Consider the following 5,796-nt stretch of genomic DNA (forward strand, 5'->3'; position numbering starts at 1 on the left):
CTGTATCCATTCCTCTGTTGAGGGACATCTGGGTTCTTTCCAGCTTCTGGCTATTATATATAAGGGTGCTATGAACATAGTGGAGCATGTGTCCTTATTATAAATTGGAACATCATATGGCCCAGAAGAGATAGTGCTGGATCTTCCAATACCTCTATGTCCAATTTTCTGAGGAACTACCAAACTGATTTCCAGAGCTGTTGTAGGAACATGCAATCCCACCAGCAATGGAGGAGTGTTCCTCTTTCTCTACATCCTCGCTGGCATCTGCTGTCACCTGAAATTTTGATCTTAGCCATTCTGAGTGGTATGAAGTAGAATCTCATGGTTGTTTTGATTTGCATTTCCCTGATAATTAAGGATGTTGAACATTTTTTCAAGTGCTTCTCAGCCCTTCAGGATTCATCAGTTGAGAATTCTTTGTTTAGCTCTGTACCCCATTTTTTAATAGGGTTACTTAGTTTTTTGGAGTCCAAATTCTTGACTTCTTTATATATATTTGATATTAGTACCCTATCAGGTTTAGGATTGGTAAAGATCTATTACCAATCTCTTAGTGGCCTTTTTGTCTTATTGACAGTGTCCTTTGCCTTACAGAAGCTTGGCAGTTTTATGAGGTAACATTTGTAGATTCTTGATCTTACAGCATAAGCCATTGCTATTCTGTTCAGAAAATTTCCCCCTGTGCCTATATATTTCAGGGTCTTCCCCACTTTCTCCTCCTTAAGTTTCAGTGTCTCTGGTTTTATGTAGAATGCCTTAATCCATTTAGATTTGAGCTTTGTACAAGGAGATAAGAATCAATTTGCATTCTTCTACATGCTAACCACCAGTTGAGCCAGCACCGTTTGTTGAAAATGCTTTTTTCCACTGGATGGTTTTAGCTCCTTTGCCAAAGATCAAGTGACCATAGGTGTGTGGGATCATTTCTAGGTCTTCAATTCTATTCTATTGATCTACCTGTCTTTCCCTGTATCAGCACCATGCAGTTTTCATCAAAATTGCTCTGTAGTATAGCTTGAGGTAAGGCGTGGTGATTCCATCAGAGGTTCTTTTATAGTTTGAAAGTAGTTTTTGCTATCTTAGGTTTTTTTTTTTGTTTTTGTTATTCCAGATGAATTTGAAAATTTCCCTTTCTAACTCAGTGATAAGTTAGAATTTTGATGGGGATTGCATTGAATCTTTAGATTGTTTTCCACATGATAGCCATTTTTACTATATTAATCCTGCTGATCCATGAGCATNNGAGATCTCTCCATTTTCTGAGATCTTCTTTGATTTCTTTCTTCAGAGACTTGAAGTTCTTATCATACAGATTTTTCACTTTCTTAGTTAGAATCACACAAATGCATTTTTTATTATTTGTGACTATTGTGAAGGGTGTTGTTTCCCTAATTTCTTTCTCAGCCTTTGTGTAGAGAAAGGCCACTGATTTGTTTGAGTTAATTTTATATCCAGCTACTGAACTGAAGTTGTTTATCAGATTTAGGAGTTCTGTGGTGGAATTTTTAGGGTCACTTATATTTTCTATCATATCATCTGCAAATAGTGATATTTTGACTTCTTCCTTTCAATGTGTATCCCTTTGATTTCTTTTTGTTGTCTAATTGCTCTGGCTAGGACTTCAAGTAATATATTGAATATGTAGGGAGTAGCTGGGCAGCCTTGTCTAGTCCCTGATTTTAATGGGATTGCTTCAAGTTTCTCTCTATTTAGTTTGATGTTGGCTACTAGTTTGCTGTATATTGTTTTTATTATGTTTAGGTATGGGCCTTGAATTCCTGATCTTTCCAAGACTTTTATTATGAATGGGTGTTAGATTTTGACAAATGCTTTCTCAGCATCTAGTAAGATGATCATGTGTTTTTTTTTCCTTTGAGATTTTTTTATATAGTGGATTACTTTGTTGGATTTCCATATATTAAACCAACATTGCATCCCTGGGATGAAGCCTACTTGATCATGATGGATGATTATTTGATGTGTTCTTGGATTCAGTTTGTGAGATTTTATTGAGTATTTTTGTATTGATATTCATAAGGGAAATTGGTCTGAAGTTCTCTTTCTTTTTTGGCTCTTTTTGTGGGTTATGTATCACAGTAATTGTGGTTTCATAGAACAAATAGGTTGTGTTCCCTTTGTTTTTTATGTTGTGGAAAAATTTGAAGAGTATTGGTATTAGGCCTACTTTGAAGGTCTGATAGAAAAATGCAGAAAAACCATCTAGTCCTGGGCTTTTTTGGTTGGGAGACTATTAATGTCAGTTTCTATTTCTTTAGGGGAAATGGGACTGTTTAGTTTGTTAATTTGATCATGATTTACCTTTGGTACCTGGTACCTGGCTAGAAAATTGTCCATTTCATCCAGGTTTTCCAAAAAGTATAGGCTTTTGTAGTATGATCTGGTGATGTTTTGGATCTCCTTAGATTCTGTTTTTATGTCTCCCCTTTCATTCCTGATTTTGTTAATTAGGATATTCTCCCTATGCCCTCTAGTTAGTCTGGCTAAGAGTTTATCTATCTTGTTGATTTTCTCAAAGAACCAGCTCCTGGTTTGGTGAATTCTTTGTATAGTTCTTTATGTTTCCACTTGGTTGATTTCAGCCTTGTATTTGATTATTTTCTGTCATCTACTCCTCTTGGTTGAATTTGCTTCCTTTTGTTCTAGAGCTTATAGGTGTGCTGTCAAGCTGCTAGTGTATGCTCTCTCCAGTTTCTTTCTGGCGGCACTCAGAGCTGTGAGTTTTCCTCTTAGTACTGGTTTCATTGTGTCCCATTAGTTTGGGTATATTGCAGCTTCATGTTCATTAAACTCTAAACAGTCTTTAATTTATTTCTTTAGTTCTTCCTTGACAAACTTATCATTGTGTAGAGTGTTGTTCAGCCCCCACATGAATGTTGGCCTTCTATTATTTATGTTGCTATTAAAGATCTGCCTTAGTGTGTGGTGATTTGATAGTATACATGGGATTATTTCAATATTATTGTGTTTGTTGAGGCCTCGTCTGTGACCAATTATATGGTCAGTTTTGGAGAAGGTACCATGAGGTGCTGAGAAGAAGATATATCCTTTTGTTTTAGGATAAAATGTTATGTAGATATCTGTTTAATCCATTTGCTTCATAAGTTCTGTTAGTTTAACTGTGTCTCTGTATAGTTTCTGTTTCCAGGATCTGTCTATTGATGAGAGTAGGGTGTGTTAATGTCTCCCACTATTATTGTGTGAGGTGAAATGTGTGCTTTGAGCTTTATTAAAGTTTCTTTATTGAATGTGGATGCCCTTGCATTTGGAGCATAGATGTTCAGAACTGAGAGTTCATCTTTATAGATTTTAACTTTGATGAGTATGAAGTGCCCCTCCTTATCTTTTTTAATAACTTTGGGTTGAAAGTCTATTTTATTTGATATTAGAATGACTACTCCAACTTGTTTCTTGGGACCATTTGCTTAAAAATTGTTATTTCAGCATTTTACTCTGAGGTAGTGCCTGTCTTTGTCCAGGTGGGTTTCCTGTATGTTGCAAAATGTTGGTTACTATTTATGTAGCCGGTCTGCTAGTCTATGTCTTTTAATTGGGGAATTGAGTTCATTGATATTAAGAGATATTAAGGAAAAGTAATTGTTGTTTCCTGTTATTTTTGTTGTTAGAGTTGAGATTCTGTTCTTGCAGCTATCTTTTATGTTTGTTGAATGATTTCTTTCTTTTTCTAGGGTGCAGTTTCCCTCCTTGTGTTGTAGTTTCCCCTATATTTATCTTTGAAGGGCTGGATTTGTGGAAAGATATTGTGTGAATTTGGTTTTGCCATGGAATACTTTGGTTTTTCCATCTATGGTAACTGATAGTTTTGCTGGGTATATTAGCCTTGGCTGGTATTTGTGTTCTCTTAGGGTCTGTATAACATCTTTGCAGGATCTTCTGGTTTTCATAGTCTCTGGTGAGAAGTTTGGTATAATTCTGATAGGTATGCCTTCATATGTTACTTGACCATTTCCCTTTACTGCTTTTAATATTCTATATTTAGTGCATTTGTTGTTCTGATTATTATGTGTCAGGAGAAATTTCTTTTGTGGTCCAGTCTATTTGAAGTTCTGTTGACTTCTTTTATGTTCTTGGGTATCTCTTTCTTTAAGTTAGGGAAGTTTTCTTCTATAATTTTTTTGAAGATATTTGCTGGCCCTTTAAGTTGAAAATCTTCATTCTCATCTATACCTATTATCCTTAGGTTTTGTGTTCACTTTGTGTCCTGGATTTCCTGAATCTGTCTATTGATGAGAGTAGGGTGTCTTCCACTATTACTGTGTGAGGTGCAGTGTGTGCTTTGAGCTTCATTAAAAAATAAATTTTGGGGGTTTTGAGTTAGAATCTTCTTGCATTTTGCATTCCTTGATAGTTGGTGAATATTTTCTATGGTATCTTCTGTACATGTGATTCTCTCTTCTATCTCTTATTTCTGTTGCTGATGCTCACATCTATGGTTCCTGACTCCTTTCCTAGGATTTCTATCTCCAGAGTTGTCTCCCTTTGGGTTTTGTTTATTTATTCTACTAAATAAAGAAAAATTTTGGATATTGGATGGTTTTGTTCAATTCCTTCACCTGTTTGGTTGTGTTTTCCTGAAATTCTTTAAGGGATTTTTGTGTTTCCTCTTTAAGGTTTTCTACCTATTTAGCAGTGTTCTCCTGTATTTCTTTAATGGAGTTGTTAATTTCCTTCTTAAAATCCTCTACCAGCATCATGAGATATAATTTTAAATCTGAATCTTGCTTTTCCATTGTGTTGGGGTATCTAGGACTCACTGTGGTGGGAGTACTGGGTTCTGATGATGCCTAATGGTTTTGGTTTCTGTTAGTAATATTCTTACATTTGCCTTTCGCCATCCGGTAATCTCTGGTATTAGATGTTCTAGCTTTCTCTGGCTGGAGCTTGTTCCTCCTGTGAGTCTGTTAGCCTCTATCAGCACTCCTGGGAGACCAGCTCTTTCCTGAGGCTGGAGGTCATAGTACTCCCTAGAGGCAAACTCTCCCCTGGCAGGAAATGTGTACAGAGGACTGAGGATTGGCTCTGCCTCCTGGCTGAGGATGAAGGCCCAACAGGACCCTGTCCTAGAAGCTCTGTTGCTTCTACCACCTGCACGCTTTCCTGGGTGGACCAGCCTCAGAGAGACTCTGGATTGAAAATCTCTTGCAAGTTTTAAAATATAAAGTCTTCTTGGTGTTTTCCATCCTTGGATACTCAGGTAGGCCAGAGAAAGGGCACTAAATGGGAAGTTGTTAGAGGTTTGGTGAAGCTAGCCATGGGAGTTGGGTGTGATGGCCGTTGCAGGCACTGGGCAAGGAGCAAGTAAGTTTGCATTCTAAAATTATATGCAACATACATCTTTCCTGCTTCTTGCTTCTTTTCACAGCTTAACATAGTAGCAAGCAGCAATTAGGTCTACCCATTCCCCAGCTCTCTCCATAAGGGAAAATGGAGTCTCTTTCCTTAATTTATAAAATTAATTACTCAGGCAAACAACAGAAAGACGGTAATGTGTGATGCTGTAATCAAACACCATTGAAGGTCTATGCAATGATTTTAGCCCCTTTTATCTAGTAATCTTCATTTTATTACTCTCTTCCACAGAAACAAGGTGAAGGCAGGGTGACTAGCCTCTCATCAGTTGGGAAGCTGAGGCAGAACAATTGCTATGAGTTTGAGGTTATCCTAACCTACACAGTTTGCTGTCATCTTAATTTACAAAGGGAGAGAGAGAGAGAGAGAGAGAGAGAGAGAGAGAGAGAGAGAGAGAGAGAGAGA

This window comes from Mus pahari, chromosome 2 (assembly GCF_900095145.1).
Source record: "Mus pahari chromosome 2, PAHARI_EIJ_v1.1, whole genome shotgun sequence".
In the NCBI taxonomy this organism is placed as follows: domain Eukaryota; kingdom Metazoa; phylum Chordata; class Mammalia; order Rodentia; family Muridae; genus Mus; species Mus pahari.